Source organism: Ranitomeya variabilis, chromosome 4, assembly GCF_051348905.1.
Source record: "Ranitomeya variabilis isolate aRanVar5 chromosome 4, aRanVar5.hap1, whole genome shotgun sequence".
NCBI lineage: Eukaryota > Metazoa > Chordata > Amphibia > Anura > Dendrobatidae > Ranitomeya > Ranitomeya variabilis.
In genome coordinates, this window is record NC_135235.1 from 666,404,996 (window position 1) to 666,418,770 (window position 13,775).

General features: G+C 47.1%; 1 protein-coding gene across 2 annotated transcripts in view; it reads right to left on the reverse strand.

Moving 5' to 3' along the window:
• LOC143766246 (uncharacterized) overlaps positions 1-13,775 on the reverse strand; it is a 188,456-nt gene that overhangs the window by 22,785 nt on the left and 151,896 nt on the right. Inside the window, exon 1 of one of the 2 annotated variants that reach the window (XM_077253774.1) lies at positions 4,473-4,529. The exons of the other annotated variant lie outside the window; for it this stretch is intronic. The gene's annotated coding sequence lies outside the window, so the exon portion shown is untranslated. Of the gene's footprint in view, positions 1-4,472; positions 4,530-13,775 lie in introns of those variants that run through there. 2 annotated transcript variants of the gene reach the window in all.

A 13,775-nucleotide genomic window follows, 5' to 3' on the forward strand; every position in this document is an offset into this window, starting at 1 on the left:
ATTTTAAAATGCGCGCGTGTCCAGCCTCCCGTGACGTCACAGCTTGTGATTGGTCGCGTCGCCCATGTGACCGCGACGCGACCAATCACAAGCCAGAACGTAATTTTAAAATCCTGAAGGACCTGAAATTACGTCACGGCTTGCTGTGATTGGTTGCGTCGCGGCCACATGGGCGACGCGACCAATCACAAGCCGTGACGTCACGGGAGGCTGGACACGCGCGCATTTTAAAATGCGCGCGTCTCCTGCCTCCCGTGAAGTCACGGCTTGTGATTGGTCGCGTCGCCCATGTGACCGCGACGCGACCAATCACAAAGCCGGAACGTAATTTTAAAATACTGAATGCCTAGAAGGACCTGAAAATTACGTCACGGCTTGCTGTGATTGGTCGCGTCGCGGCCACATGGGCGGCACGCGACCAATCAGAAGCTGTGACGTCACGGAAGGAAGGAAAAGCGCGCATTTTAAGCAAACAACGCTGCCGGTTCCCTCGGTGACGTGAGTATAGCAATATTTTTTATTTTAATTCTTTATTTTACACATTAATATGGTTCCCAGGGCCTGAAGGAGAGTTTCCTCTCCTTCAGACCCTGGGAACCATCAGGGATACCGTCCGATACTTGAGTCCCATTGACTTGTATTGGCATCGGGTATCGGTATCGGATTAGATCTGATACTTTGCCGGTATCGGCCGATACTTTCAAGTATCGGACGGTATCGCTCAACACTAGTCATAACCTTCCTTCCCACCATCACTAAAGCAAAGCTAACTCATTTTCTCTTCAAATAACACCCCACCATTAGTGACGAGCGAAAGTGCTTGAATAATGTGTTATCTGAACACGATCAGGTGTTAACAGAGAATCTTCAGTGTGCTTGAATACCATGTTTGAGTCGCCGCAGCTGCAGGTCTTGCAGCTGTTCGACAGCCGCAACACATGCAAGGATTGTCTGTTTGGTAGGCAATCCCTGCATGTGTTGCGGCTGTCGAACAGACATGCAGCCGCCGTGACTTGAACATAGTATTTTAGCATGCCGAAGATACTCTTTTAGCACCCGAGCATGCTCAGATAACAGCTTATCTGAGCATGTTTGCTAATCACTACTCACAATTTGTGCACTTAATCCCATCCTTTCTCCCACTATCCTTACCACCACGCTTATAATGGCTCTAAACCATCTCTTCAACTTATCATAAACGTCTGGTGTCTTTCCTTCTTATTTCAAACATGCAATAATCACACCTATCCCGAAGAAGCCATCCAGTGACCTCATCTGTACTTCCAGCTAGTGCCCCATATCGCTACTCATGTTTGCCTCTAAACTCTTCGAACAGCAGGTCCACACAGAAATTTCCTCCCATGTATCATCTATCTAATTCTTCAACAACATACAATCTGGCTTCCATCCCTGTTGTGAATTAGACTTTTTTGGCTCCCTCTAGTGGTTACTAGTGATATGACTCTGGGATTTCCTTCCCTCTGTCTGCACCCAGCTGGGTCGTTACTTCAGGGGTGTTGCTATATAAACCTCCTGGAACCTTAGTCCAGTGCCTGGAATCGGTGTTATCAGACACATTCTGTTTGCTCCTGTTTGCTGGTCCTGGTTCGTGCTAAATTAAGCTAAGTCTTGCTTCTTTGTTTTTTGGGTTATTTGTTTGCTATCATTTTTGTCCAGCTTGTACTAAATGTGATTCCTGACCTTGCTGGAAGCTCTAGGGGGCTGGTGTTCTCCCCCCGGGCCGTTAGACGGTTCGGGGGTTCTTGAATTTCCAGTGTGGATATTTTTGATAGGGTTTTTGCTGACCATATAAGTCATCTTTCTATATTCTGCTATTAGCTAGTGGGCCTCTCTTTGCTAAATTCCTAGCTCATTCTTATGTTTGTCTTTTCCTCTTACCTCACCGTTATTATTTGTGGGGGGCTTCTATCCAACTTTTTGGGGTATTTCCTCTGGAGGCAAGAAAGGTCTTTCTTTTCCCTTCTAGGGGTAGTTAGCTCTCCGGCTGGCGCGAGACGTCTAGGATCAACGTAGGAACGTTCCCCGGCTGCTGGTATTTGTGGTGCTAGGATTAGTTATATGGTCAGCCCAGTTACCACTGCCCTATGAGCTGGTTTCCTGTATCTACTGACTTAGCATTATTCCTGAGACCCTCTGCCATTGGGGTCATAACACATCCCTAAGATTCCACTGAGACCACATTAACCAAAGTTCCAAATGACTTACTGTCAAAGCTAACAGACAATTTTCTATATTTCTTCTAGACATGTCCTCTGTTTTTGACACGGTTAACCACTCCCTCCTACTACAGATCCCCTTTTTCCTCAGAATCACAGGCTATGTACTCACCTGGATCTCATAGGTCAATGCATTTCGAGGACAGCACACAACCTCTTTATCAGGACAAAACCTAATGAACAGGTCGTGTGATGTACTCGAAACGCGCTAACCTATAAAACCTATTAATTAAAGTTTTGAAAGTATACCGTCTGGTCGTCTATCTCCAGCAGCAGTGCAACAAGTGACACTTCACCTGGATTCCTTGCTTCACAGTCCCTATGTTCCCATGTCCTGCAGCAGCTGATCCATGTGCTATATATGATGCTTAAGTGCAACTCCACCAGGTGAGCGGATTGCCTTTTTTGCACCACATTATTACCAGTTAAGACCTTATTGCGCTTTTTAACTTCTAGTCTACATACCCTCTCCTGGATCTCCTTATACCTCACTAACTGCATTAGCATTTCCCATTCCCATACTACCTCCTCATCCTGTCTCCTCTCTATCCATCAAGGCTCTATATAGGAAAGCTCGGCCGAGTAGAACAGTTGTGTGTGGGGGAGTCAGGAGAAATAGACATCAGCAGAATGATTGTCCGGCCAACAGTGATCTCATGTGTATGGGGCCATTAGTATCACACTGACAGGCAGGGATAATACACCGCACTACAGCAGTACAGGGCATCACCGGAGCCATCAGGGGCTTGTATGATGTATGATCGTACTAATGAGGGTTTGTTAAAAAAAAAGTTTTTAAATGTAAAAAAAAATTAAATTTTCACAATAAGAAATCTGCTTCATTACAGGGAAAACAAACACTGCACTATGTTGGTAAAATCAGCTTCATAATAACTCTATTATACAACTAGTGAGCGGTAAATATCTCAGATATCCTGGGTTCATTTGTTTTGGCAAAAATTATTAAGCAAGTATGTAACACCCCAGGAAGCTGGTTGTTACAGTGGTGCTGCTTTCCTCAGGGGGATGGTGATGCCATGCCTGGAAGGGAGGAGGATCCCTTTAACACATAACATGTACATACAACACTGTTCTGACTCCAGGCCAGAAGGGGGAGCTCTAGACCCAATTTCAGGGTAGCTTCCCTAGATATATTCTGGCTGGAGAAGGAGTTAGCTAGTCAGTCAAGAGGAGAGCTAGAGCTGAGCAGACGGCTGGTTCTGCAGCTCCTGACAGAGCAGTCTATAGGAGACTGTGAGGGGAGAAGAAGCAAAGGAGGAGAAAGAAACTGGAGTGGAGCTGCGATTGGGCTCACTCCAGGATCAAGCACAGAAACCGGAGGCCAGAATTCCAAGGTTATGGGGGTAACTGTATGCCCCAAAGCAGAAACCGGCAGGCAGGAGATTCCAAGTCTCCTGGCCACCACTACACCTGAAGGCACAGCAGCAGATAGAACCCGGAGTCACCACGAGAAAAAGGCTCGCATTGCCTGCCATGCGGGTAGTGTCCACCTAAAAGGAACAGAGAGAAAGAGAGGTCCTTGTGTAAAGTCTCAGACAGCAAGGAACTTAAAACACAGCGCAGTAAGGAAGGCTTCCAACACCACCTGGCTAGGGAGATTCCGAATCGCTTCCAGGCTGCCCGGATTCCAAAGACCACCTGTAATCCGTGTACCTGAACTGCACCAGTAAAAGGTAAAGAGACTGCAATCTTGTGTCCTCTGATTCTTTCCTGCACTGCACCATCATCTTTACCAACTGGACCGGGAGCCCTGGGGACTAAGTTCTACCTGTGGGGAACTATTCCACCTCTGCTGCAACACCATCATCCCCAGAGGACCCCTTTAAGCAGAGTCAGCCATCCCTGGCCGAGTACCACCGGTGGCGTCACGAACACTACTTCAATAGACTTTATTCCCACTACACTTTTCTCCTTTTATTGGATTCCCAGGGCCACGGACCGGGTCACTGCCACCGTAACACATCCCTTTAAGGACCGACCGGTACCGAGTACCCCACGGTCCTAGCGGGCACGCCAAGTATTTATTAGCCAGGGCTGTGCCTGGTACAAGGCATACGGGTGTCCTTACTTCCCGTCTATCACAGTTGGGTCATAACTATCAGAGAAAAAGGAATAAAAAATGTTAGAAAGCGGCAACACAAAATCACTGCACTGGTCTCAGCAGTGAAGGGGTTACTGCCCCCCACCCAGTAATGGGGAATCTCCAGCACCTACCTCCACCTGCAGAGCCGCACACCACATATATGGCTGCTCTGTGCGCACAGGACCTGTGATGAGGTCACAGGAGGGGAGGAGTCAGGGGTCACATGATCAGGGGCCTCAGTGTATGCAGGAATCTGCTGTGCTGGTTGTCATGGTGCTGGATGAGGGGAAGTTTATGTGTGGGGTCAGGAGGGGTTTACAGGGTGGGTGTAGCAGAGCCGCGTGTGTACGAGGTGTACGGAGCGGAGCCGCGTGTGTACGAGGTGTACGGAGCAGAGCCGTGTGTGTACGAGGTGTACGGAGCAGAGCCGTGTGTGTACGAGGTGTACGGAGTGGAGCCGCGTGTGTACGAGGTTTACGGAGCGGAGCCGTGTGTGTACGAGGTGTACGGAGCGGAGCCGCGTGTGTACGAGGTTTACGGAGCAGAGCCGCGTGTGTACGAGGTTTACGGAGCAGAGCCGCGTGTGTACGGAGCGGAGCCGTGTGTGTACGAGGTGTACGGAGTGGAGCCGCGTGTGTACGAGGTTTACGGAGCGGAGCCGCGTGTGTACGAGGTGTACGGAGCGGAGCCGCGTGTGTACGAGGTTTACGGAGCAGAGCCGCGTGTGTACGAGGTGTACGGAGCGGAGCCGTGTGTGTACGAGGTGTACGGAGCGGAGCCGTGTGTGTACGAGGTGTATGGAGCGGAGCCGTGTGTGTACGAGGTGTATGGAGCGGAGCCGTGTGTGTACGAGGTGTACGGAGCGGAGCCGCGTGTGTACGAGGTTTACGGAGCAGAGCCGCGTGTGTACGAGGTGTACGGAGCGGAGCCGTGTGTGTACGAGGTGTACGGAGCGGAGCCGTGTGTGTACGAGGTGTACGGAGCGGAGCCGTGTGTGTACGAGGTGTACGGAGCGGAGCCGTGTGTGTACGAGGTGTACGGAGCGGAGCCGTGTGTGTACGAGGTGTACGGAGCGGAGCCGCGTGTGTACGAGGTGTACGGAGCGGGGCTGCGTGTGTACGAGGTGTACGGAGCGGAGCCGCGTGTGTACGAGGTGTACGGAGCGGAGCCGCGTGTGTACGAGGTGTACGGAGCGGAGCCGTGTGTGTACGAGGTGTACGGAGCAGAGCTGTGTGTGAATGAGGCGTACGGAGCCGAGACGCGCGTATGCGAGGTGTACGGAGCTGAGTCGTGTGTGTGTACAGTACGGAGCTATGTGTGTACAAGGCATATGGAGCTGAGTCATGTGTGTACAAGGTGTATGGAGCAGAGCTGCGTGTGTACGACGTGTATGGAGCGGAACCCCTTACTTATGTATCAGCACATCCAATTTTGGCCTAACAGCCCCATTTCTCTGACCTAGGCCCAGTCCCAGGGTCTGGTGCTCTCTGTGTTACACTCACTCAACCTATTCACACACTGCTTTTACTGTATACCATACGCAGGGACCAAACTGTATACAGCACTCACATACTTGATATGCTGTATATCACATACTGGCCATATACCATACATGGCACACACTACACATACTGTATTGCACACACACTGGCCATCTAACATACGCGGTACACACTAGACATAATGTATAGCACACACACTGTCCACGAACAGTGATCTCATGTGTATGGGGCCATTAGTATTACACTGACAGACAGTGATAATACACCGCACTACAGTAGTACAGTGCATCACCGGAGCATACACACCAGACATACTGTATAGCACATACACTGGCCATATAACATACACAGCGCACACACACTAGACATACTGTATAGCACACACTGGCCATATACTATACACAGTGCACAAACACACAAACACTAGACATACTGTATATCATGCTTTGGCCATATACCATACCCAGTGCACACACACTAGACATATGGTATAGCACACACACTGGACAAATAACTTACAAAGCGTGCACACACACTGACCACATACCATACATGGCGCACACACACTAGACATACTGTATTGCATACACTGGCCATATACCATACACAGTACCCACACACTAGGCAAACTGTATAGCACACACACTAGCCATATACCATTCATGGAACGCACACTAGACATACTGTATTGCACACACTGGCCATATACTATACATGACACACACACACTAGACATACTGTATATCACACACTGGTTATATACCATAACCAGTGCACACACACACACCCTAGACATACTGTATAGCACACACACTGGCCATTTACCATACATGTCACACACACACTAGACATACTGTATGGCACACACTGGCCATATAACATACACAGTGCACACACACTAGACATACTGGATAGCACACACACACACACACTGGCCATAGTGGGATTCTGTGTCTTAGCACGTCCTGTTGTCTTCTACAAGTAGAACCTGAAAATTAATCTCATGCAGAAAACATACTGCCTGCAAAAAATCTGCTGCCACCTCACCACTACCGGAGCTACTCCAACCCCCAACCTACTGTGCCCTTCCCTATTACCCTGTAGATTGTAAGCTCACGAGGGCAGCGTCTTCTTTGTACCAGTCAGTTTACCTTATTTTATATAAGCTTTATGTAAGTAACCCTGTTCACATGTACAGCACTGCGGAATTAATAATGTTTAATACCTTGACAACCGCGGATACCGATCATTAAGGGGCCTTATTCCCCAGCGTCACTTTTTAACGTTGCTGAGGAATAGGTGAATAGCGCCGCCCCGCAGGTGACAGCTGTACATGACAGCTAAGACCATGTGATATCGTCCCCAGATGGTTTGGAGGCTGATTAATCCTTTAAATACCACCTAAGTGATTAAAAGACACCGTATGGCAGGATCGACCACCCCACAATTGTAACCGTGGGTGCTGATCATTGCCATGGTACCCTGAAGTCATCTGATGACCCCAGGGTATGGTGTCCTGTGAGAACCAGCTATAAGCAAGGTCTCACAGGCACCGTCAGTAAGACACTGACAGGTCTCAGGCACTGCAGTACACGAGTACTTCAGTGTATGAGACAAGTGCTCAAAGAAAAAAATATACATGGTCCACAGTGGGACTCAGTAAAAGCAAGTAAAATAAAATGTGTTAAAAAAAAAAAAAACACAAACAAAGCACAAAAATAACGAAACGTCGTTTCACCACTAAAATCGCAGCATTTGTGTTAAAGCAAAGATAAACAAAAAAACAAAGGACACAGAACAATGTGATCTATAAAACTTGCACCATTAAAAAAATATAAAAAACAAACCAAAAATGTCACTTCATCATATTGACACAATGAAAATTAAATAAATTAAATAAAAAGAGATCAAAAAGTCATATGTAAGCAACAAAATGATAGAAATAAAAACGGCAAACCGTACATCAAAAAACAGGCCCCAATATGGCTCATTTGTGAAATAAAAAAAAGTTACAGGTCTCAGAATATGACAATGCAAATGCAAAAACAAATTCATTTTTGAAAAATATTGTTTTCATTCTGTAAAAGCAGGAAAGCGTAAAAAAAAAACCTATATAACTCTGGTATGGCTATAATCGTACTGACCCGAAGAATAAAACTGTCATGCTACTTTTACTGCACGGTAAACGGCACAAAAACAAATGGCTAAAAACACCAGCAATTCTGGAATTGCTGGTGTTTGGTCATTCTGGGTCTGAAAAATCTGAATAAAAAGCAATTAAAAAACATTATGTGCCCCAAAATGGTTAAAAGAAAATCTCAAACTCGTCAAGCAAAAAAATAAACCCTCATACAGCTCTGTTCTCCTGACAATAAAAGTTATTGCTCCAGAATATGGCGACAAAATAACTATAAAACAGTAATTTCTGTGTGGTAGCAGCAAAAACATAAAAAACACGATAGATCTGGTATCGTTGAAATTGCACTGACCAGAAAAATAAAATAGTGTAGTCACTTATACCACACGGAGAACTGCGTAAATATAAAAATAAGAATTATACTTGTACTGCTGTCTATACGTTCACTCCAACCCTAAAATAATCAAATACAAAGCTTGGATCATATTTAGGGCTTGCTCACAGTTTCATCAACCACATTGCATGATTTTTACATAACTAAATTGCATTTTATTATATGAAATAAGTATTTGATTACCTATCAACCAGCAAGAATTCTGGCTCTCACAGACCTGTTAGTTTTTCTTTAAGAATCCCTCCTACTCTGCACTCATTACCTGTATTAATTGGCCTGTATAAAAGACACCTGTCCACAGGGGCGGACCTACCGCCGGTTCAGCCGATGCAGCTGCAGCAGGGCCCTGAGGTGGAGGAGGCCCTTGCAGGCAAGGACGTACTGCCAGGGGCCCGGCTTTCTGCTGCTTCAGAAGATTGGTGCCAGCCGTCATTCCACTATTGCAGACGCTGTGCAGGCTGTGTGTCTGCTGATCTTATGTCCCCAGCACACCTGTTTCACTCTGCCGGGGAGGAGAGGTCCGCAGAGCCAGGGGGCTGGGGCTGGAGGTATGTGACAGGGCTTCATCTGATTCCTGCTGTCTTGTCTGCTTTCTGAGGCACTGAGAGATTTATTGCACCATCTTACACTTGCATACAGATCGGGTCACTCTGTCAGTGGGGTCATCGGCTCCAGTGTCACCCGATCTGTATGTAAAGTCAAGCTGCAGCAATAACTCACAATGATCCTCAAAGTGACTGCCTGTCTGACCCGTCTCCGGAGTGTCTCGCAATGTATAGGTCCTGCAGCCTGGTCCAGGAGTGCTCAGTCAGCATAAATAACACGGTATATGTGCACATAGTAAAGTACATAAGTCCACCCAGTGCACAAATTAGTATACAGCTCGCATATAACTGACCTGGGCAAAGTGTGCAAATCGGACCGGGCTATCTGTGATAGCCAAACGCCCAAAAACACTGGTCTGCAGGCTACACCATATGGCCGACTTGCATCCAGATTTCACTGCCATCTGCGACTTCTTCCACGAGTCACAGCGTGTGCGAGTGAGACAGCGGACGTGATGACGTCTGCTGTGTGATGAGTCAGTGCACACAGCAAAGACCGGAGCAGAGGAATGGGAGCGAGGTGAGTGTGTGTGTTTTTTATTTTTCTTTTATTAATGTGTGTATGTGAAGCGCCCCCATGCGTAAGGGCAATGGGGTACTCGGTACCGGGTCCCCTCTGCCTCGGTTCTGGGGATGAGGATGTCACGGTAGCCCGACCCTGTCCGTGGCCCTTCTGAGGGGCATCCAATTAAAGGTGAAGTTTGTACGGTGTTCGTGACGCCACCTGTGGTATTCGGTCAGGGTGACCGACGCTGCTGAGGGGTCCGCTGGGGTGATGTTATGGCAGCTAGATAGTATACCTTCCCACAGGTGAAGTATGTCCCCAGGGCTTCCCAAATGTGTAGATGGTGATGGTGAAGGCGCGGTAATAGCGAGGACACAAGGTTGCAGCCTCTTTACCTTTTACTGAAGACTTCAGCGTCCACAGTACCGTTCACAGGGCAGGCTGAATCCGGCCGGTCCGAAGGCACATCCAGAGCTCCCCTGTGCAGGTGGAAATCAGTAGCCTTCCTACTAGCGCCTGTGTGTTGTAGTACCTCTCTGCTGAGCACCACGGGATAGTCCTCACAACTTTCGTGGATGTTTCTGATGTTCTCTCTCCGTCCCCCAGATGGTATGGCTAGGACGACCCGTATGACGGGGTAGGCCTGGAGCTATTTTATAGGGACCCTAGTGACGCCCCTCTCCCACAATTTGCCTCCGTTGTCTTCATAGGTGTAAAGGTTGGGCAGCCAACTTGGAATTAACTGTCCTGCCGTGTTTCAAAGTAATGCGTAGAGCTTATTACTCCCTCGGTGTTCCGGCCACCGGCTACGCGCCTCAGAAGGATGTTGCCGATCTTAAGGCAGAACTCCTCACGGTGTTATCTCCTTGTGCTGTGATCTCGTTTCTCACTCTCCACAATATACTTCGCTTCATGTCCTTTCTTAAGATGCTGCCACAATGAGGTGCAGGCGCAGCTCCGTAACGTTCTATCTCGTGCTCTGTCTCTGTCAGGATCCCACCCCTGACAGGGACCTCTGTCTGCAGCTCAGATGTTCCTCCTCCCCCTGTCTGCCTGACAGGTCTTCTCTGGGTCGAACCCAGGTAGCTTTCTCACTGACTTCCTATCCAACCCACCAGTTTTAGGCTAGTTTCACATTAGCATTTAAATCCGCAGCGTTTAAAACGCATCCGCAAGTGGTGGAAAAAACGCATATAAACACGTAAAAATGCGGCGTTGTTTAGACGCATGCGTTGTCGCATGCGGTTAAAAAAATGCCACGTTTGTGCGCGTTTTTTCCTGCGTTTGCGTTTTTGGTGCACATGATGAGAAATTTCACAAGAGAAAAATCAAGATAAACAGACACCACCAATGGGACTACAGAGGGTGTGTATTATGGGCTCTCTATATATAGACCCTAGGGCTACTGAAATTTTAACAGTTTGCTACCGTATCCTGTGTCATGATGGATCTTCACATGGAGAGCTTTTATTTCAACCTGGATTTAAGCTTCAAGCTGTTTCTTGCCTGTGCTTTTGCTTGGGAGTAAGACAGAAATCGCGAAAGATGGAGAAGGAGACAACGTAGGCGTTTTTGGAGGCACTCCATTATCGAACTACGTGAGAGCCGTGGAGCCTATCACACGCTGTATGGCGAGCTTAATGCCAACCCGGAGAAATTCCAGGAATACACAAGGATGTTGCAAGACTCATTCTGGGATTTGCTTTCTCGTGTCGAAGGAGCCATACGGCGACAGGACACCCAGCTCCGTAGAGCGATTCCACCGGAGGAACGTCTGCTGGTTACATTAAGGTACGTTCAAAATCTAAACCAATGACAGTCCAAATTTAGTGTTTTCTGACATGTATTTTTGGGGTATTTTCCTTTCTTTCTTTAGCGTAACCACACCATAAAAAGAATAGATTGTAATGTTTTTTGTGTTTGTTTTTCTTCCAGATTTCTTGCAACCGGAGAGAGTTTATCATCCCTCCACTTCCAATACCGGCTTAGAATATCCACCCTGTCCGGAATAGTTGTGGACACCTGCCGGGCTTTGTGGAATGTACTCCGGGATGAGTTTATACCCCTACCCACCTTGGACATGTGGCCTGAAATTGCGGAAAAATTCTGGCATGTGTGAGATTTCCCCAACTGTTTAGGAGCGGTGGATGGAAAGCACATCCGCATTATCAAACCTGCCAGAACAGGATCGGAGTACTTCAATTACAAGAAATATTTTTCTGTTGTGCTCATGGCAATAGCCGATGCGAACTGTCGCTTCATCGCCGTGGACATTGGAGCTTTTGGCCATGGCAACGATTCCCAGACTTTCAAGAACTCGGATATGGGCCGCCGTGTGTATGGCAACAATTTCAATTTTCCCCCGCCACAACCTCTCCCCAACACTCAAGGTCCACCGATGCCATTTGTTATGGTTGGGGATGAGGCCTTTCAGATGTGTGAAAACCTACTGAAGCCCTATTCCAGTCAGGACTTGAACCACACTAGAAGGATCTTTAACTACAGACTGACCAGGGCCCGAAGAACTGTAGAGTGTACCTTTGGCATTCTGGTCGCTAAATGGCGCATTCTTGCATCAGCCATAAATCTAAAAGTGGAAACAGTCGACGAGGTGGTGAAAGCCTGTGTGGTTCTGCATAATTATATAATGGTTAAGGAGCAACCCAACATTGAACTGGATGAACCAGTTGCACACCCACTGCCCGATTTCCAGCATCACCCGCTGCGGTCAACTGCAGCCGTTGGTCACATGCGGGACCAATTTGCTGCCTTTTTTGATTGTAAATGTCCTGCTGTAATTACATCTGTACCAGTAATTTTCTACAATGATAATAATATTTCTCATTAACCCTTTCACGACATGCGCCGTACATGTACTGCGCATGTCGGGTCCCCTGCTTTGATGTGCGCTCCGGCGGTGAGCGCACATCAAAGTCGCGACATGTCAGCTGTTTTGTACAGCTGACATGTGCGCGCAATAGCGGCGGGTGAAATCGCTATTCACCCGCCGCTATTAACCTGTTAAATGCAGCTGTCAAATGCAGACAGCGGCATTTAACTACCGCATCCGGCCGGGCGGCCGGAAATGACGTCATCGCCGACCCCCGTCACATGATCGGGGGTCGGCGATGCATCAGGAAGGTAACCATAGAGGTCCTTTAGACCTCTATGGTTACTGATCGCCGGTGGCTGTGAGCGCCCCCCTGTGGTCGGCGCTCACAGCACATCTGCAATTCTCCTACATAACAGCGATCTGATGATCGCTGTTATGTAGCAGAGCCGATCGGGCTGTGCCTGCTTCTAGCCTCCCTTGGAGGCTACTGAAGCATGGCAAAAGTGAAAAAAAAAAGTTTTTAAAAATGTGAAAAAAATATTAAATATTAAAAATATAAAAGTTTAAATCACCCCCCTTTCGCCCCATCCTAAATAAAACAATAAAAAAAAAAAAAACCTACACATATTTGGTATCGCCGCGTTCAGAATCGCCCGATCTATCAAATTAAAAAAAGCATTAACCTGATCGCTAAACAGCGTAGCGAGAAAAAAATCCGAAACGCCAGAATTACGTTTTTTTTGTCGCCGCGACATTGCGTTAAAATGCAATAACGGGCGATCAAAAGAACGTATCTGCGCCGAAATGGTATCATTAAAAACATCAGCTCGGCACGCAAAAAATAAGCCCTCACCCGACCCCAGATCACGAAAATTGGAGACGCTACGGGTATCGGAAAATTGCACTTTTTTTTTTTTTAAGCAAAGTTTGGAATTTTTTTTCACCACTTGGATAAAAAATAACCTAGACATGTTAGGTGTCTATGAACTCGTAATGACCTAGAGAATCATAATGGCAGGTCAGTTTTAGCATTTAGTGAACCTAGCAAAAAAAACAAACAAAAAACAAGTGTGGGATTGCACTTTTTTTGCAATTTCACCGCACTTGGAATTTTTTTCCCTTTTTCTAGTACATGACATGGTAAAACCAATGATGTCGTTCAAAAGTACAACTCGTCCCGCAAAAAATAAGCCCTCACATGGCCATATTGACGGAAAATTAAAAAAGTTATGGCTCTGGGAAGGAGGGGAGCGAAAAACGAAAACACTAAAACAAAAAAGGGCCGCGACTTGAAGGGGTTAATAAACTTTACTTTTGGTTGTGTTGACCGTGTCTCCTATCTTTTTCCTCTCCAAACCAAGGCTGTCCTAAAACTGGCAGTATTTGATCTGTATTTAATATCAGTTTTTGTAATCCAAAAACAAGAGTGGGTGATAAAAGCAGAGGTGCTAGTTATTA